This window comes from Macaca thibetana, chromosome 3 (genome assembly GCF_024542745.1).
Source record: "Macaca thibetana thibetana isolate TM-01 chromosome 3, ASM2454274v1, whole genome shotgun sequence".
In the NCBI taxonomy this organism is placed as follows: domain Eukaryota; kingdom Metazoa; phylum Chordata; class Mammalia; order Primates; family Cercopithecidae; genus Macaca; species Macaca thibetana.
The window spans coordinates 27,559,701-27,580,857 of record NC_065580.1 but is presented as its reverse complement, the minus strand read 5'-3'; the positions used below and the strand labels follow the sequence as shown (position 1 = coordinate 27,580,857).

The window sequence follows — 21,157 nt, the reverse complement described above, 5'->3', positions numbered from 1 at the left end:
TGATGGTAGCAGGTGCATGACAATGTGAAAGTACTTAATGCCACTGAACTGCACCTCTAAAAATGGTTATTACAGTAAGTTGTATGGTAAGCCAATTGGACCACATACACACAAAAGTGAAGAAAGCGTTCAACACCACAGCAAGTAAACAGGTCCGTTTGGGATGCCAGTCTGACCGGGGGCAGCTTTCTCTCCACGGCCCTGTGTGCAGGAAAGAACACGCTCTCGTGTGTGGAATCGCTCTGTGACACAGTAGTGTACAACAGGGGTCACACGCTTCTTCCATAAAAGGCCAAAGTAAATATCTTAGGCCTTGTAGGGGGCCATACAGTCTCTGCCACAACTACTCAACTTTGCCGTCATGGGCCTGAAGGCAACCGCAGACAACCTGTACATAAATGGGTTTGACTGTGTTCCAAGAAAACTTCACCGACAAATACGCTGGCCAAGCAGTCAAGTGCGGACCACTGATGTCTAAGATGCCCCTCGGGCTAGGCCTACTTTTGTTTCTTTGTTTTTTTGAGATGGTCTCACTCTGTTGACCAGGCTAGAGTACAGTGGCATAATCAGAGCTCACTGCAGCCTTGACCTCCCAGGCTCAAGCGATCCTCCCACCTCAGCCCCGCAAGTAACTAGGACTACAAGTGCTTACCACCATGCCCAACTAATTTTTTTGTAGAGACAGAGTCTCGCTGTGTTATCCAGGCTGGTCTCAAACTCCTGAGCCCAAGTGATCCTCCCTCCTCTGCTTCCCAAGGTGCTAGGATTATAGGCATGAGCCACTGTGCTTGGCCAAAGAGGACTGTTTTTAACCCAGCTGTGGATCCTATTCTGACTTCCCTAAAGGGCCTGACAAGTGTCACTTGTACTAGCCTGTTAGAAACCAAGCCACATCATGGCAAACTGGGAAAAAAACAGTTCCAACTCATATGGCAAAGGGAAATACCTTAGCAGTTAGCTAGCTACTCAAAACAACCACTCAAAAAGTAAGATAGATTTTAAAATCTGAAAGTTCCACACTCCAATAATAGACACCAGAGGGACGTAGAGCATGACGGGTCCTTGGAGAGGTGCCCTCCCCTCTGGATGGCTGGTGCTGTCTGCTGGTATTGCCACCCCTCAGTGGGCAGATGCTGAGGCATCTGTAGGAGGGACCACGACTGTTACCCAGTCCCAACAAACACCTGATAAGTGTGTTCCAGGATGGTGCTTACACCCTCGGGCCAGCGGCAGCTGGCGTCAGGGCTGGGGTAGAAATCAGCCAGCAAAAAAGGCCAGTCAAACACAGCAGGTTAAGGTGCCTAATCTGGCCTTCCTGCCACTTCTCCTGGGGCCTCTCCCTGTTGGTTCCTGTCCACAGCGCCCCTCTCCCTGGGAGCCCCACCTGAGCTGCCTGTCTGGAGCCTGGTGTTTTCATTCCTCAGTGTCACTGCCCCAAGCTCACGGTAGGTTCTACTGTGCCCAGTCAGGAGGTTCTCAGAACAGCCCCTTTCCCCTTTCATTTTTAAAAATGTTTCATTGAAGAATTACAGGCATTTAAAAAATGGCACATGGCCAGGTGCAGCGGCTCACACCTGTAATCCCAGCACTTTGGGAGGCCGAGGCAGTCAGATCACTTGAGATCAGGAGTTCAAGACCAGTCTGGCCAACATGGTGAAACCCCATCTGTACTAAAAATACAAAAATTAGCTGGGTGTGGTGGCGCACACCTATAGTCCCAGCTCCTCAGGAGGCTGAGGCAGGAGGATCACCTGAGCCCAGGGAGGCCGAGGCTGCAGTGAGCCATAATTGTGCCACCGTACTCCATCCCGGATGACAGAGTGAGACCATGTATATACGTATGTATGCATAAATTAGTTAACTAATTAATTAATTGCCAGGCCTGGTGGTGTGCACCTAGAGTCCCAGCTACTTGCAGGGCTGAGGTGGGAGAATCACTTGAGCCTGGGAGGTCAAGGCTGCAGTGAGCTGTCATTGCAACACTGCACTCCAGCGTTATTATTTAAGACAGTGAGAAACTGTCTTAAAAAAAAAAAAACAAAAACGGCTGGGCGCGGTGGCTCATGCCTGTAATCTCAGCACTTGGGGAGGCTGAGGCAGGTGGATCACGAGGTCAGAAGATTGAGACCATCCTGGCTAATACAGTGAAACCCCATGTCTACTAAAAAAATACAAAAAATTAGCTGGGCGTGGTGGTGGGCGCCTGTAGTACCAGCTATTCGGGAGGCTGAGGCAGGAGAATGATGTGAACCCGGGAGGCGGAGCTTGCAGTGAGCTGAGATCGTGCCACTGCACTCCAGCCCAGGTGACAGAGCGAGACTCCCACTAAAAAAAAAAAAAAAAAAGCAGGGCACGGTGGCTCACGCCTGTAATCCCAGCACTTTGGGAGGCCTAGGCAGGCGGATCACTTGAGGTCAGGAGTTCAAGAACAGCCTGGCCAATATGGTGAAACCCCGTCTCTACTAAAAATACAAAAATCAGCCAGACACGGTGGCATATGCCTGTAGTCTCAGCTACGCAGGAGGCTGGGGCAGAACTGCTTGAACCTGGGAGTGGGAGGTGGAGGTTTCAGTGAGCCGAGATTGCACCATTGCACTCCAGCCTGGGCGTGGAAGCAAGACTCCATCCCCATCCCCCCAAAAAAAGGTGCATATCACACGTGTACAGCTTGATTAATTGTCCTCGAGGGAATACGCACATTTAACCAGCACCAGATGGTGAAACAGGACAGCTCGTCTCAGAAGCCCTGCCTGTGTTCCTCTCCATCCCTGAGGGTAACCGCTATTCTGACTGAGAAGATTCAGCGTTGTGTCTGTTGTGGGATTTCATATCAATGGCATCACACCGTCAAGACTCTTGGGTCTGGCTTCCCTCACTCAGCTTTGGTAGGTTTAACTCATCCTTCTCGTGGGGTGCGGCCGCAGACTGTTCACCCCCATTAGAGTGGAGGACTCTATTGTGTGCATATGCCACTATTTATTTGTCCATTCTGCTGCTGATGGGCATTTGGGCAGCTTCCAGTTTAGGGCCATTGTGAGTAGGGCTTCCATGACCATCGCAGTCCCTGTCTGGGGAACTTCTGTATGCACTTCAAACAGGTCTGTGTCAAGGCTGCACAGGACCCACTGTGGCCCTGCCGAGTACAGGAGACAGATGAACCAGGAGACCAGCTCCTGGCCCCTCCCCTGTGCTCTGACTTAGTTGGCAGGATGCCCCTAGCTCCTGGCAGACCCTCAGGCTGTCTCTGTGTGGGCTGCCCCACTCAGCTGTGTGTCCCAGACCCATTCTCTGACCAGGCTTTCCATCCCTGAGGCCTGGCAGGGAAGAAGTGGCGGGGCAGAAGCGCACTGTGGGGAGCCAGCTTCATCCTCTGTCCTGCACTGGCACAGCAGCTAGCAGGGCTCAGTTCCCATATCATGCAGACAGCCCAGGGTTCCATGACCTGTGCAGTCCCACCTGATGAAAATCTGGCCCAGAGTTGGTGACACTGCATCCTCCAGGTGGAGGTCAGAGGGTTGAACCCCACCCCTACCCACTAAAAGGACCGAGCACCTAAGCAGGAAGCTTCTAAATACATTCTTTGGATTACTCATGACTATAATTCTGTGGCTGAAGGCACAGAGGTAACAGGAGAGCCTGGAATTCAATCGATGGTGCCACCCAAGATTCCTGCCTTGCCACTCCCTGGGGCTCAGCCCACCACTGCCCGCTCTGGTTCTTCTCCCTGTCAACGGCTCCCCTCTCCCCATCCGTCTCCCCACTCCCCCTCCCGCTGTTGTTGCTGTTCCTAACAAGAGGGGCGTCCCCATGCCGAGCCCCTGGACAGCTTTGTCCGTGGTGTCAGGCTTTGTCTAGGGACCACCAACCTGCCCAGGGAAGAGGCTGGTTTCTTCCTGAGCTGGAAAGAACAGACTAACCTCCTTAAAACAATACCCTCCCCAGGGCCTCCTAATCCCTTCGCCTGCTGCAGACCATGTGAATCCTGATCTGTCTGCCCGGGCCGTGTGCCCAGGGACAGCCAACCCACCGGCCAGCAGGCAGGCAAGGGTGGGGACAGGGCTGATGCCCGGATGCCTTCGCTCACCTCGCCTGCCCAAGATGGGCTCCCAGACAAAAGTCACCACCACAGCACCTGGGGGAGGTGGCAGAGTGGCCCCTCGCCCTGTCTTCAAGGTCAGTTTAAATGACCACATCCAAGATATGATGCAGCCTCCACAGAAAAAGTGAGCTCTGCAAATGGAGACCTGGATGTCTGTGTGAGCTGGAGACGTCCTTGGACCTTGGTTTCCTCATCTGTCAAGGGAGACATATCTAAGTTGGAACAAAATGAACATATTTTTTAGAATGTATAAGCTTTTTTTTTTTTTTTTTTTTTTTTTGAGACAGGGTCTTGCTCTGTCACCCAGGCTGGAGTGTAGTATTGTGATCTGGGCTCACTGCAACCTCCGCCTCCTGGGTTCTAGTGATTCTCCAGTCTCAGTCTCCAGAGTAGCTGGGATTACAGGTGTGCACCACCACACCCAGCTAATTTTTGTATTTTTAGTAGAGATGGGGTTTCGCCATGTTGGCCAGGCTGGTCTTGAACTCCTGACCTCAAACCATCCGCCTGCCTCAGCCTCCCAAAGTGCTGGGATTACAGCCTGAGCCACCACTCCCAGCCCCCGAAATGTAAAACCTTTGAGGAAAATGTTTAAATATTCCAAATCTACAGCAACCTTACTGAGGGCGGGGCTGGAGGAAGGGGCAGCCAGGCTCGGCCAGCCTTGCCGACCCCCTGCTGTGAGCAGGCGACAGGACCTTCTGTGCCCAGTCTGGGTACTGCATGTGTCCTGGTACACTCAGGGCAGCTCTGAGACCACCGGGTAGAGGGGTGGACATGCTGCCTCACTCACATGCTGGAACTTTCTATAAATCCACCTATTAAATGACACCTCCTAAGAGCAGTTTGTCATCATGACTGTAAACTTAACATTGGGCAAATACTGAGGTCTTAGCATATTGGCGGGACTCCGTGCCTCGTTCTTCCTGCATATGATCCCATTTGTGTCTCCAGCACCCTCTGAGGACACACCTTTAGTACCTTTTAATTTTTAATCTTTTTAGAGACAGGGTCTTGCTCTGTCACCCAGGCTGGAGTGCAGTGGCGCGATCACAGCTCACCGCAGCTTCAACCTCCTCCTGGGCTCAGATGATCCTCCCACCTCAGCCTGCCATGTAGCTGGGACCACAGGTGTACGCTACCACACCCAGCTATGTTTTTGATTATTTTATACAGATAGGGTCTCACTATGTTGCCCAAACTGGTCTTGAACTCCTAAGCTCAAGTGATCCTCCTGCCTCAGATTCTCTAAGTGTTGAGATTACAGGAGTGAGCCACAGTGTCTGGCCTGTTATGTACCTCGTTCAGAAAAGGAGAGACAGACTAGCCCAGGAAGGCCCCTCCCCAGGTCAGAGAGCCGGATTCTAACCCAACTGTCTCAGGGATGAGCGTTCTACCCCACCCCCGCCCCCCAACACTCATCACACTGGGTCTGCACAGACCCGCACACTTCTCAACTGGCCCTGTTCGTGCTCCCAGGAGTGCCTGCGACCTGTCCCCAGGCACACACACACTTCCAGGGCCAAAGCGTGCGGACATTTGGCACGCAACTCTTCCCCTAGCAGTAAGTTCAAAAACAACCTTGGTAAATATTGTTCTGAGGGAGCACGTTGTCATTCCCACGCCACCTCTGGCCTCCCGCAGTCGTGAAAATAACCAGATGTGTATGGGTTTCTCAGTGGCCCCTGGAAACCTCCACCAGGGCCCAGTCTCCACTCCTGGCCTAAAACAAACAAGGGCCCCGAGCCAGAGGGAAGTCCCACACGCATGGCTGTGGGACAGTCACCTCTGAAACGGACAGTGCCTCTGGGAAGAGAGGGAGGAAGTTCTGTGAAATGGAGCCTGTGAATTTCCCAGGGAAGGATCTGCTTCCGTCTGGTGGACACTGAAGGTGAAGGCAGTAAGTACAGTTTTCTGAATTTCTATCCTCTTTGTGTTCTGTCCTGGCGAGAATTCTCCCCTTCCAGGACTAACACCTGTGTCCTCCCTGCTGCACAGTAATTCACAGCCGGGCACGTTCCCCCGGCAAAATCCCAGACTAACTCCGTGCGTGCTGAGGGCGGGGCAGGAGCAGGAGCTAAGGCTCTCCGATGGTCACCTGCTTACTCTGCAAAGCAGGGCAAATAAAGCTAAAACTACCACCTAACTCTCTCCTTGGCCCCACAGGTGGAAGAAAAAGCATGATTACCTCCTACAGAGCACACAATCCGAATTTCTTTGGTGGTTGATGACAGCGGAGCCTGTATCTTTTGGACAGTGGGGAGTGGAGTGGAGGTGGGGTTGGGGGCGACTTAGGGGTGGGGGGGTGTTGCTTAAAAAGAACAAACAGGCCAGGCGCAGTGGCTCACGCCTGTAATCCCAGCACTTTAGGAGGCTGAGGCAGGTAGATCACGAGGTCAGGAGTTCAAGACCAGCCTGGCCAACATGGTGAAACCCCATCTTTACTAAAAATACAAAAATTAGCCAGGCTTGGTGGTAGGCGCCTGTAATCCTAGCTCTTCTGGAGGCTGAGGCAGAGAATTGCTTGAACCTGGGAGGCGGAGGCTGCAGTGAGCCGAGATTGTGCCACTGCACTCCAGCCTGGGCAACAGAGCAAGACTCCATCTAAAAAAAAAAAAAAGAAAAAAGAAAAGAAACCAAGTAAGTGGATATCATTAAACAATTGAGGACTGGCTCCCTTGTCCCCTGCCAGGGCCTGCAGGGAAAGTTAAAGGCCATGTTCCTTTTAAACAAAGCCAAGTCGTCATGGCCCTCCCTGTGTTTGAGACGTTAGAGTTCGTCAAGGAAGCCCGGTTTCCTACGGGCACCGCCTAGGGAAGTGAATCAAGAATCTCAGGGCCAGCCCCAGTTGGAGCCAGGTGTCCAAACAGCTGAATATTCATCCCCTAAAAGTAGTTTCATGACATCAGAGAGGGGGATCAGAGGCAATGACTGAGTAAATGCCTCAATGACACAAACACACTCATGCACACAGCTGTGAATTCACAGCTCTTCTTTTCCCAAGAAACTGGGAGCAAAATATTTATTTCCCTCTAAAGTTTCGCAGGTCAGGAAAGGGGTCAGGTTTGCTTAGATCACAAAAGATTGATTCTTAAGTCAGACTTGGGGCTCCAAAAGGGGTGAAGGAAAGGCAGGCACCGCCTCTTGCCCCCTGGCCCTCACGGGCTCCATGCCCCTTCTCTCTCTGCCCTCTTTACTGTATTTCCAGTCTGGCTACCCTGCAAGGTGGGTGCAGAGGCCCAGATGTCTAGGCCAAGTTTATTTGGCCACTCCCATGCCCAGAACAAGAAAAGGCAAATTCAAAGTGGGAGGGAGGCTGGCTGCAGTGACTCACGCCTGTAATCCCAGCACTTTGGGAGGCTGAGGCAGGAGGATCACTTGAGCCCAGGAGTTCAAGACCAGTCTGGGCAATATAATGAGACCTCATCTCTACAAATAATTTTTAAAATTAGCAAGGCATGGTGGTACATGCCTGTGGTCCCAGTTACACAGGAAGCTGAGGCAGGAGGATCGCTTCAGCCTAGGAGGTCAAGGCTGCAGTGAGCCATATTTGTGCCACTGTACTCCAGCCTGGGTGACAGAGGGAGACCCTGTCTCAACAACGATGACAACAATAACAACAACAAATGAAGGGGAAAAGGAGTACCTGGAGCCTCAAGACATGACTAGGTAAAATCCCCCGCATCCTCCGCCTTGGATTTCCCATCTGGAAAGCAGGTCCAGTGCCAGTTAGAGCCTCCCGCCCTCTGCAGCATGGCAGCAGTGCAGCTCCTAGGGAGAGGCACAGCCAGGATCACGGGATCCAGAGATCCTGGTCCCAGGAGCTATCACCTTTCTTGTTTTCCCTTACAGCTTGGTCTTTGTTGGCACAAGGCCTAGAGATGCACAGCACGAGGAGCTGATGCCACCCCTCGGGCTGGACGCAGGGGCCAGGGCCAGGCTGGGGCTGAGTCCATGGTGCTCTGTGACCAGAGGCTGGGATGTTCTCTGTTTTTCTTTTTTTTTTTTTTTTTTTTTTGGTCATCAGTTCAGCCAAAGTTATGTTTAAGCCAGTGTTTTCTACTTTTGAAACTTTTTATTATTTTCATATTCATTTAAAGATAGGGTCTTCTTGTGTCATCCAGGCTGGAGTACAGTGGCACAATCATAGCTCACTACAGTGGCACAATCATAGCTCACTACAGCCTCTCAGACTTCTGGGATTAGCGAGTAGTACCCACCTCAGCCTCCCAGGTAGCTGGAACTACAGGTGCATACCACCATGCTTAGCTAATTTTTTTTTTTTTTTTTTTTTTTTTTTGAGACAGAGTCTTGCTCTGTCGCCCAGGCTGGAGTGCAGTGGCGCGATCTTGGCTCACTGCAAGCTCCGCCTCCCGGGTTCACGCCATTCTTCTGCCTCAGCCTCCGGAGTAGCTGGGACTACAGGCGTCCGCCACCGCCCCCAGCTAATTTTTTTGTATTTTTAGTAGAGATGGGGTTTCACTGTGTTAGCCAGGATGGTCTCGATTTCCTGACCTCATGATCCGCCCACCTCGGCCTCCCAAAGTGCTGGGATTACAGGCGTGAGCCACCGCGCCCGGCCACTTAGCTAATTTTTAAACTGTATATAGAGATAGGGCCTCACTATGTTGCCTAGGCTGGTCTTGAACTCCTGCCTCAGCCTCCCAAAGTGCTGGGATTATAGGTGTGAACCATTGTGCCGGGTCATCCCTTGTCCCCTGCTCCTTAAAAGTCACACAGGCATCACATTCCTCTGCATCCCAGGGTCGTAATGTTAGAGCTAGAAGAACCCTAGATGTCATGTGATCTCAGCCCAACAAGTAGAGATGAGCTAGCAGTCAGAGGACCAGGCACCACCACGCCTTCTTTGGCATCTAGAACCATGCAGTCCCACTCCCAGTGCGGCTCTCCAATCCTGTGGGGCCTGAGTGCCCACATGTGCCTGGCTCCAGCTGCCGCACCCCTTCTGGTCGTTGGACAGGGGAAGGGGAGGCATCTGACCTGCAGTGAGATGAAGAAAGGGCCGAGGCCAGCAAAACACCAAGAGCCCCCAGGACACTACAGGACATGTGTCCATGCCCCCCTTCACATGACCCAGGAATCCATGGTGTCACCTCCCCAGAAGCCAAATGCACGAGAACAGCCCCCTCCAGCCATTCCCAATGGCTCAGAGCATCCACACTGTCCAGCTAGGTTCCCTCTGCAGATGCAGCCACACACACACAACAGACCCATGACGCCAGCAGTCCTGGGGCCAAAATCACCCAGCTTTAGACCATGGGAAACACTAAACAGCAAGGCCCCTGAGAGCCACTGGGCCAGCTCCTCATTCACAGATGAGGAAACTGAGGCCTGCAGGGAGGGCACTGGGTTGTGAGTGTCCGGACAGAGGATCTCTTTCTTTTGCAAATCCACTCCTCAGCTCAACACCCAACTCAGATGGACCCTGCTGTGCCTCTTCACTGTGTCTGCCACCAGCCCTGTGTACACATGGCGCACCCACACATAAACACCCAGTGCTCAACCAACAGGAGGCCCCAGGGCCAGTTATAGCTGGCACATGGACACGACTGCCCTAGAGTGCCTGTGGCGTTCAGAGATGTGATTCTGCGTCAACAGGACCAGACTTCCAGATTCGTCCAGGACTGTAAAGCCAGGGAATTTCCCTGCCCAAGTGTAACGCCCCCATTGGATGCCATGGGTGAATGAAAGGACAGGACAGGCTCCCACCCTGCCCTTCCCCAGAAGCCGATCCACAGCACAAGCTCTCTAGAACCCCGGCCATGGAGAAGCTAAACCCAGGATGGCCTCAGGATGAGAAGCAACTTTTTGGGTGGTGTTCTTGGGGCCTCCAGATCGGGGAGGCATGGGCAGGAGTTAGGACAGCACAGGCCTGGGGAGGGAGCAGCAGGGCCCCCACACGCCCTGCACCATGCTCCACAGTGCCCCCAGGGCAGGGTGCAGGACTGCATCTGGCTGAGCAACGGGCACCCCTCCTCATTGTCACACCTGCAAGTAGTGCCTTAGGTGCTAGCTGCAGCTGGAAAAGCACATGCAAGCTGGTGGCTTAACAAACAAGCACACCACCCCCTCAGCCACCAACTCCCAGGAACAATGACAGCATGAAGGTGGATGAGACCCACACACTCAGCAGGCCCTGTTCAGCCAGAACTGTCCATGAGCCACTATGACAGTGCTGGCTACCAGAACATCCTGGAATCCCCTTGTCCAAGCTCCCCTCCAAGCTGACAGGATGATGGGACTCAGGATCTAAAACAGTACCATGATGCCGTCAGGGTCAAGGACTCAAAGCAGCAGGGGACAGAGGCACAACAGGAAAGAGCCAGCCACAGGCAACCGACAAACAATGTCTGCCCCCATCTGGGCAGAAAGATCAAACATCAAAAACACACACTTCCATAGTTCTTTTAACAGAGCCTCCCACTTCTGGCTAGAAGCAACACCACTGCAAACACTCTTGAGGGGCCACCAGCCTTGAATGTCACTTGTTCTCAATGGACTCTGGGGCAAGCAGCCTTCACACTGGCTGTGACCTGCCATGTCGTTTCCTATAATCCCCTAAGGTCGGAGGGCCTGGTGAGGTTTCATTTTCATTTCAGCCGGACACATATCAGTGTGTTGTTATAGTTAATGCCTTTCCAGCTTGGTCTTTACGCAGGAGTGTCTGGGTTTTAGTACTCAAAGTCCCACATACCAGGAAAACCTGTTAATACTGGGTAAACTGGGACAGTTGGTCACTCTATCTTCACATCATTATTTCCCCCAAAATATCCTGGGGAAACACGAGTGTTTCACAAGATGTTAATCGATGTTCTACTAAAAAGAGGAAGCCGAAAAGGAAATGGTCCCATGGTTAAAGTACGTTTGGGGAATGATGGGTTAAACAAAGGTAAAAAGTAATCTCCTTAGAGGACATTTCAAAGCATGTAAGATCATAATGTATTTTGACCTTCTAAGAAGGGAAATGTATTCATTTTATTAAATATTCATCGAGAGCGTAACTATTAAAATCTCGAGGACTACGAAATGTTCTTATTGGACACAGTTTGGAACACAGCTTGCTTTATGGAATATAAAAGTAAAATAAAAAACCTCACACAGTGCTACCCCAGACTTACCATGTGAGTAAACTGAGGCACACAGCAATGCCCCCAAGGCAGATCTGTGAGTACTTCTTACCTTCCCTTCCTATCTTCCTCCCACTTTTCATCCTTGTGAGGAAATACTCCTTGCCCTAGTTGTTGGGTGTAGCTCCATGCACCTCCCCCAGGCCCTCCCTTTCCTGAGAAGGAAAATGGAGAGCTGGCCGCAGAAAGATCAACATCTTGCTTCACTGCCTGGCTCGATGGCATCAAGAGGAATTTGGTGCAAGAGTTAGGGTAGGCTCAGGGTTGGGTGATCTGAGAAAGGAAAGTGAAAGGGAGACTGGGATCCCAGGGCTAGGAGGGAGTGTACAGTGGGCGTGGCCAGGAGCTGATTAGCCAACCACAAGCGCATTTATCCAGGTAGAGAGAGAGCCAGGAGCTGGAAGACTGCATTTAACCAAGTAATGGGCTAACCACCTCAGGGGCTGCCAGGATCAGGGTGCAGGTGACTTCAGAAAGCCTGTTTTGGGCTGGGCGCTATGGCTCACGTCTGTAATTCCAGCACTTTGGGAGGCTGAGGCGGGCAGATCACTTGAGGCCAGGAGTTCAAGACCAGTCTGGCCAACATGGGGAAACTCCGTCTCTACTAAAAACCCCAAAATCAGCTGGGCTTGGTGGCAGGTGCCTGTAATCCCAACTATGGGGGAGGCTGAGGTAAGAGGATCGCTTGAACTCCGGAGACGGAGGTTGCAGTGAGTCGAGATCCTGCCACTGCACTCCAGCCTGGGCAAAAGAGTGAGACCCTGTCTCAAAAAAAAGTTTGTTTTGACTCAAAGACCCAAAGTGAAGGGCAGTGCCCCCTAGGGGTGAGCTGAGGAGCACCAGGCAGGAACAGGAAGGTCAGGGAGGGGCAGGGGGCCACCTCAGCTGCTTCTTAGCTAAGCCCACCCTGGCTACCTTTATCTGAAACTGCGGTCTGCAACTGACCCTGCCTCCCCGCACTGAGGCCCCCAGCCTGAGTAATGGGGAAGGGCAGTGAAGAAGAAAGCCTGGCCCTGTGAGGTCGCAGAGGGTGCTCTCTAGCATGGCGTGGGGGTCCGTTGACTCACACCTCACGCTGGGCTAGGGCTGACGCCAATACAAGAAATAACACCAACAAGCCAGGCGCAGGTGGCTCACACCTATAATCCTAGCACTTTGGGAGGCCGATCAGGCGGATCACCTGAGGTTGGGAGTTCAAGACCAGCCTGACCAACATGGAGAAACCCCGTCTCTACTAAAAATACAAAATTAGCTGGGTGTGGTGGTGCATGCCTGTAATTCCAGCTACTCCAGAGGCTGAGGCAGGAGAATCACTTGAACCCGGGAGGCGGAGGTTGCGGTGAGCCGAGATTGTGCCATTGCACTCCAGCCTGGGTAAACAAGAGTGAAACTCCGTCTCAAAAAAAAAAAAAAAATCAACCCATGTGGATGCTTTCTGCATATCAGAGGCACCCCCTACATGATCCTATTTAGCCCTTGCTATGGAGGAGGGCACAATACCTACTTTCTGCTGGAGAAGCCCAGGTCAAGGAACAAGTCTGAGATCACAAGGCTAGCAAGTGTCGAAGCCGTGGCTAAAATCCAAGCCTCTTAACCGCAGAGCATCCGCAGAGATTTCCATTTTTCTTCTTTTCACCATCACAGCAAAACTTTTTTGTCAAAGGAATTCCTGCGTAGAGACTCATCATACCGAAGGGCCTTCGTGAAAAGGGTGGACGTAAAACTCCCCTCAAATCAGCCTCCTCTTCATTTTCCTCTCCAGGTGTGCACCCCAAACCCTCGGTGGTCCCAAGGCAGTTCCACGGAATACCTCCCGCAGGTTTCAAAGCCACTGGCCCCGGCTGCTGCTGTCACTGAGGGGTCACTGTCCAAACCCCTAAGACAGTATTTCCTTGGCCCTGCACTCACCCGCTCTGAGGTGAGAGGGGGAGATGGGGAGCAGAAGCACTTCTTCCCTATCCACAGGCCAGTGGGGGAACCCAGGTCTTTCCCCTACCTAGCCTGCCCAAGGCCCGGCTCATGGGGGTCCTGGGACACCTTGGATCCCTGTTGCAGCTCAAGACCCAATTAGGAAGGAGCCAGGTTTCTTTGTGCATTACCAGGAACTGCCCCTCAGACCAGAAGGCTACAGCCATATAACCGGAAGGCTAAGTGGGACCAGGCTGCCTGAGAGCCGTGTTTCACTCGTGCAGAGGCGAAGCTGATCTGACCAGCAAGGCGGGGACAGAGGGCCGCTACAGAGAAGCCCAGGGTTTGCAGGGACCAGTTCTGCAGTAGCATTTGCCAGTCACCTACTCCAAATATCCATTCGCTGCTTCCTCTATGTAACTGAACCACTGTTCTTCAGTTAGGCACTCGGGTGCCTGAAATAAAAATTACTCTTCCCTAAGTTCTCTTTCCTGCCCCCCTTTCAGCTAGTGTGGCCACATGCTAAGTTTTGTTCAACAAAATGTGACTGGAAGTGTCACGTGTGGTTTCTGGGAGGCGCACTCAAAAGAGGAGCCACATACTTCTTGTTCCTTTTTCCTGATGGCTGGAACTCCAGCAGCCATCTTGGACCGCGAGGCCACATGTGAATGATAGGAGAACCACTACACCAGCCCTCTGAAGTTCTATGATATGAGAGAGATATAACTGACGCCTGTCTTCTTTAATCCACTACTTATTTTTTGTTGCTATGAGCAGCCAAATCAAGTTCTAACAAACACAAGCCCCAATTCTCAGCTGAAGGATCCTTTGGGTGGGGACAGCACAGGAGACATGACGCTGCTGCACCTCCCATGGCCCCCCTCCCACTTCCTACCAGGAATCCCTGCTCCTTCCTGCCCATATGCCTGTTCCCCCAGGACCTAGGACCAGTCCCCACCTGCCACTTCCTTCTTGAATCAGGTGAAGAGCCTTGCATTTGGAGAGCACAGGCTGGCAGGCAAGACTTTAAGTTCTAAGCCAGCCCTGACACCCACTCACTTACTAACTCACTCCTTCGACCTATATTTATGGAACAGCTACTTTGTGCCAAGTGCTATTCTAGGTGCTGTGGCTACAGCGCAATGGAAGTCCCTGCCCTCATGGAACTTACAGTCTAATGGGGGAGAGACAGACAAATCAGGTGATGAGTGCTATGGAGAAAATAAAAGCGAGTAGGAGGAAACGAGTGTGCTGCAGGGAGGGGTTTCTATGCAGAGCAGCCCCGGAAGGCCTCTTTGAGAAGGTGGCATTCACGGGGAGAGCTGAAGGAAGTGAGGGAGTGAACCACGTACATATTTGGGAGAAGAGCTGGTTGTATGATCTACTGTAAGTCCTTGCATTTGTGCCTCAGTTTCTCCTCCCTGAAATGGTCTGTGAGATAAAGTCAAGCTACCCCAGCTGGAGGGTTCTGTGTGTTCCAATTGTTGTGTGTTGGGAGTAGGTTGGCATGGGAACCTGGCTGGATGGAGACTTAAGGGCCTCCGTCCTCAGGCAGAGCTCCATGAATTTCTTTTCTTTTATTTTTTTTTGAGACGGAGTCTCACTCTGGCATCCAGACTGGAGTGCAATGGTGTGACCTCGGCTCGCTGCAACCTCCGCCTGCTGGGTTCAAGCAAGTCTCCTGCCTCAGCCTCCTGAGTAGCTGGGACTACTATGCCCGGCTAATTTTTTGTCTTTTTAGTAGAGACTGGGTTTCACCATGCTGACCAGGCTCATCTCGAACTCCTGACCTCATGATCTGCCCACCTCAGCCTCCCAAAGTGCTGGGATTGCAGGCGTGAGCCACCGCACCTGGCGGCTCCCTGAATTTCAGTTAAGAAGGAGCTGTGGCTTCAGCCTCATACACAGCCAGTATGTATAAGAATTACAGAATGCCCCCCTCACCGGCTTGCTTAACTGCTGTCCCTTCTACCCTGATCAGGGTCAGGTAGCAGGAAGGTAAGAGATCAGACAGCTTAGACCCCAGGTCAGTCCACACATCCCTAGGGGCCTGGCTCTGGAAGGCCCCTGCACCCTAATCCAGGGCTAGATAGCAAGCCTCTTTCAGCCACTTCTTGGAATTCTCTTCCCCCTGAGTGGAGGCACATAGCCTTCCGGCCATGACAATTGGCGGACGAGGTGCCACCCTGCACCCTGGTCCTGGGAAGTGTGAGGTGGCTGACCCAAGGGGAATAAGGCTACAAAGGAAGAGAGGGTGGTGGTGATGTGTGTCGGGTAAGAGGGTAGGGAGGGTGGGAGGTGGCCCAGGGGCCAACCTTAGCTAGGGGACCCCCTTAGCTGAGGGTCTGTGCTTGCCGCTGCTCCAGTGATTCAGGGCAGGGCCAGGACTCAGAGACAATGCAAGAGCTTGGGATGCAGGAGATGTGGGCAAGGGCCACTGATGAATCTGCAGCTGAACGCTGCATCTTGTTCAGCCAATTGTCCCGCAAACATTTCTTAACCACCTAGTTGGCTAGAGGCCGTGGACATGACAGGGGCTCGCAGCTAGTGGACCAGTGGCAAACACAGACATATATAGGCATAATGCATGGTGGCCAGTACTATGGCACAGTATTTCAGGCACCCTTAGGAGCCTAACTCTTAAATAGCAAAGTGACCCCAAGCCTTAATTTACCCTGATGGTAGAGGGGTAGGGAAAGAGATGTGGGCACAGTATAGTTTGTCACCATCCTAAAATCCTTTTTAAAGAGGCTTTTCACCAGGCATGATGGCTCATGCCTATAATCCCAGCACTGGGAGGCTGAGGTGGGCAGATCACTCAAGGTTAGGCATTCAAGACCAGCCTGGTCAACATGGTGAGACCCCATTTCTACAGAAATTAGCTGGGTGTGGTGGCACACGCCTGTAGTCCCAGCTACTCAGGAGGCTGAGGCAGGAGGATGTCTTGAATCTGGGAGGCAGAGGTTGCAGCAAGCCAAAATCATGCCACTGCACTCCATCCTGGGCAACAGAGCAAGACTCCATCTCAAAAAAAAAAAAAAAAAAAGTAAAATAAAAAATTATATAAAGGGGATTTGCTGAGTTTTTCCAATTCCCAGGAGGGAATCAGCACTGAAAGGGCTGAGTTCTATTCTGGTACCCACAGCTGACACATATGCCCACGTGTACACACATACATGCACATGCACACGTGCACACACACACACGTGTGCACACCCATCTCCTGGAAAGCCATTTATTGAGAGTCACTGGCAACTTGGTCAAATGAACCTACCTCCCTGGCCTGCAATCCTCCATCTGAAACAAGCAGGTTGTAGCAGATGACTTCCAGAAGGCTCCGCAGCTCTAGAATTCTGTGTCCTATGATTTTCTGGCTCATTTAGAAGTGGTGTGGAAAGTACCCTTTGCCAACTGAGTTACACATTGCACACAGCCCGCAGGCTGCCTACTCGAAGCAGTCATATGGCAAATGTTATTGCAAATATGAAGAGGCTCCTTTAAGGGATCCTCTGTGTCGATTTTCTTGAAGGCTTTTCTTAAAGAGAATGCCCCCGTCATTTGGCCTGTGCAGGGTAGGAGTCACCATCCTGGATTTGCTACATCACTTGATTTCTTAACAGCACCATCAAGCAGTCAGGACACATGATAAAGAGAGACCCATTCAACTTTGCCCGTGTTCCTGGGTCCGGGACACCCCACCAGCTGAGCTCCCTGCCCTGCTTCATGCCCAGTGGGTGCAAATAGGAAATGAGCCCAGAGCTGGGTAAAGAGCTCCTGGCTGAGGTCTGATGAAAGTGTCCAGGCAGGCTCAGGCTGGTGGGTAGGGATGGGCAGGGCAATGCCATTCTCTTTCTCTGACTATGTAGGAATGGCTTCCATTTCGGCTAGAGCAAAGCTTGCATTCAGCAGCCCTGAAGAGGTCCTCTGCCTCAAAGGGTGTGAAGAAGCAGCCCTTCCTGGAATAGGGGTCATCTAAGTCCCCTCCCAAGAAGTCCAGTGAACTGCAGACACGGTTCCTCCCACTTCCCTTAAGAGTGAAGGGCTCTGGGCCGGGTGCGGTGGCTCACGCCTGTAATAATCCCAGCACTTTGGGAGGCTGAGGCGGGCGGAGCATGAGGTCAGGAGATCGAGACCATCCTGGCTAACACAGTGAATCCCCGTCTCTACTAAAAAATACAAAAAAATTAGCCGGGCGTGGTGGCGGGCGCCTGTAGTCCTAGCTATTCGGGAGGCTGAGGCAGGAGAATGGCCTGAACCGGGGAGGTGGAGCTTGCAGTGAGCTGGGTTCTCACCACTGCACTCCAGCCTGGGTGACAGAGCGAGACTCTTGTCTCCAAAAAAAAAAAAGGAGTGAAGGGCTCTGAGTTAAGTGTTGAGCCCCAATTCCAACAGGGGTCACCTGCCCCACAGAAGCCTTAAACCTCAGCAGTTACTCCCACCAGCTCCGGCTGCTGGAGAACAAGCCCACTGGCCAGACATCTCTTCCCAGGATGCAAACTCCCCTTCCAGGGAGCCTGAAGCCAGGGCTGAGGCTGGTTCCCCTCGGTCCCACAGTCCAGCGTATCCCAAGCCACTGCTCAGCACCTGGTGCTGGGCTGGGCCCTGGAGGGGCCAGTGAGTACGTTGCTGGCTCCTCGAGGGCCTCACCGCATGGCGGAGGAGACACACAGATCATGGAACACATGTTGGTTCTCCCTAGGAAACCAGGGAAGGCATCTCAGAGATGATGCTTGAGGGCGGCTGGGAGTGACTCTTCCCCTTCCTCCCTGCAGGGGGGGAATTCTAACCACATGGAGTCCCCTTCCCCTCTCAGCTTCCATAGGGCAGTGGTGTCAAAATCCCGGGCAGCACCCTCCTCTCCCTTCAAACATGGGCTCCTGAGGAAAACCAGACTAGGGGCAGCCTCCATGCCTCTCCCTCACGCCTCTAGGCCTGGGGGACACACTGAGGACCCTCCTGGGCAGGCCACGCTCCCCTCCTCAGCCCTTCTCTGGGTGACCACACCCCAAAGCTCTGGCCACAATGACACCAGGTGCTTCTGGGTCTTCCCTAGAAAGGCTGGCTCCTAACCCCCAATGTCCAGCTCACTCATGCCTCAGATCCTGTCCCAAGCTGCACCATGCTGGAGACACCCACATTCCCCCACCCCAGCCCTGGGCACCTTGTTTTTTTCCTTGAGTCAGGGTCTGCCTCTGTTGCCCAGGCTGGAGTACAGTGGCGTGATCTTGGCTCACGGCAACCTCTGACTCCCAGGTTCAAGCAATTCTCCTACCTCAGCCTCCCGAGTAGCTGAGACTACAGGCGTGTGCCACCACCATGCCCAGCTAATTTTTTTGTCTTTTTAGTAGAGACAGTCTTACTAGGTTGCCCAGGCTGGTCTTGAACTCCTAGAATCAAGCAATCCTCCCACCTTGGCCTCCCAAAGTTGCTGGGATTCCAGGTGTGAGCAGTCACGCCCTGCCACCGTGGAACTTTCTCTTCAGCTCTGAGAGCTGATCTCCCTAAAGCCTCAATGACCCCATCTCAAGAACTGCCATCACAGACTCCCCGTCCCTAGTCTGCATCTCCCCCTACATACTACAATGTGTAGAGCCTCAGCCACATTAGGAAACACTGACCCTTTTAATTTTAAAATCCCTATGTGAAAACCCCACCTCCTTCAGGAGGCTTTCTCCAGACCACCCCTTCCAAATCTTACCCTTTCACATATGCCTCCCTGTCCCACAGAGTGGCACTGGGGCTTCAGTTTTTATTATCATCCATCCACTGATACCCACAAACACTGGCAGAATCCCAACACCTGGGGTCCCTTAAACCCACCAGGTGCTCAATATATATGCTTACTAATCATCACAGCTATTTTCTGAGTGGTGGTCCTGAGTTGGGCGTAAAGTCAAGCCCATGATATATATACTCACTCATCTTCATAGCAACCCACAAGGTATTGCTGTTATTACTTTATAGATGAAGAAACTGAGGTTCAGGGAAGTCCCTTATTTTGTCCATGGTCACGCACATCTCTCTGACCCAAAGCCTGAGTGTTTCCACCCCACCAAGCTGCCTTCCTGTTGCCCAGAATTCATCCATTCAACATCAGATTGCCAATACTGAATCAGCTTGTCCTTTCGGTAGCTGAGGGAACATAGAACCCCAGATATCTTATCATGGCGGAACTAGAGGTCCCTTTGGTTTTTTATTCTATCTCACAGATAAGGAAACGGAGGCACAGAGATGTGACTTACCATTGTGGTTCTGCCAGATGGTTATCAAACCGAAAAGCACGGAAAGGGGGTCTGATGAATTGTCCGGCCCCTAAGGAGAATGCTTTCTTTGCTGTAGGCTGCATGATCTGCCCATATATTGGAAGGTAAGCTGGGGGAGAGGGGCAGGGATGGATCTGTCTGGGGATAATTCCTTTGTTGCAGAGACTCGAGCTATAAATCTTTCTTGCTTTGAATCAAATCACAGCATTCCAGCAGGTGGGGGGCAGTGTTTATGCTATTCCTGATGACAGCGGCCCAGGCGACCAGACCTTCAGAAGGACAGGGATGGAGCTGGCCTTCCTGAGTCCCTAGAGGGTGGTGTAAAATGCACCATAGCTACCAAACAGACCAAGCTTGCCGCAACCCCCCTACCAAGACTTTTCTGGCCTCAATATATGCAAATCATCATCACCATCATGATCATCATCCTCCCCCCATCCCCCACTTAGCACTTTGCACTTTCCTAAGTGCTTCCCAACAGTGCTGCACTCTGTAATGCACACAGTGCTCGGATGGGCCAGGTTACTTGCTGGTTATAGCAGGCACTGGGTTATGGTCATTTTTGTTTGCCACATACCAAGCTTCTGCCATGTGCCATGCCCCGTGCTAGGCTAGAAGTGGTGCTTCATGGAAGAGACACGGTTTCTGGCAGTGCCCAGGTGCCAGGAAAGACAGTCCCATCCATCCTTGAAGCCAGCAGTGAGCTAGAGTCAGAGCTTTGCCCACTGGTGGCTTAGGAACATTTCCTTTTAGGGCAGAACAGGGAGGGTCTTGTCCCACAGCGCCTCCCACTCCTCAAAGTGAGGGTGGCTCAGCCACCTTAAGCTCAGAAGCACTAGGGACTAACCCCTCTTTCCTGACACAGCCCAACGCCCTTCTGGGTGGTTCTAAGAGGCTTCCCAACAAAAGGTTCATATGAAGGCCCACCCTGAAGTCCAGCTGTCCCCAGAGAGTAGGGCTGAGGAGTGCCACCACACTCTGGTGTCATCTCAACCCTGCATGTCGTGTGGCTCTTCAGTGATTGCCACCCTGAAAGCTGTTTTGACTGTTCCTCACACTGCAGCCCCTCTTCCGGGGACACACATTCTTCCCCGCCAGGACATTCCCTTTCTAGTCAGGCTGGTGGAGTCTCCCGCCGGCCACAGGAGGATGCCCACACCTGCCTGCTCCCTGAGTGCCAGCCCCTGCCCACTACCAAAGGTTTCCTGCGGTGTAGAGGAGAGACTGTACTGCCCTCCCATCTCCCCCCGCCCCTTGGAGTCCACTCCCAAACTGCCAGCACCTGCTCGCGGCAGAGTCCCTTCCCTGTCTGTGCTGTCCCCGCAGTCCTCCTGGCCTAGGGTGATCACACCACCTCCCCTCTTTCTCCCTGCAGACACGTGCTCAGGTGGGCAAGAGAGAATGAGAAATACGCTTCTCCCATGGTCCTGATCCGACTCCGGATGTTTCTAGGGGCTTAGGAACACCTGCTCTGGTTGAGTTTGCAGCCATCGCCTGTTCCCCCAAAGAGAATGAGTAACATTTCACCTTGAAAAGAAACAAGGAGGGAATGTTCTGAGGTACAGCTCTGTTCCTTGAGAGACAGGTACGGTTTCTAAGGTGTGTCTAAAATGCAGCTCAATCCTATTCTACGAGAGAGAAGTTCCCGTTTGAACAACAGGATTCGAGGGGGTCTCACCATCGTAGCCACGCACTAAGAAGTGACTGGTTTGGGGACACGGAGGTAGGACCCCCACTCA

General features: G+C 52.5%; 1 protein-coding gene across 2 annotated transcripts in view; it reads right to left on the bottom strand.

Annotated features, from left to right (window-relative positions):
- The window catches only part of PODXL (podocalyxin like), a 1,065,326-nt gene that overhangs the window by 30,496 nt on the left and 1,013,673 nt on the right, over nt 1-21,157 (bottom strand). The gene's annotated exons all lie outside the window — the stretch shown is intronic.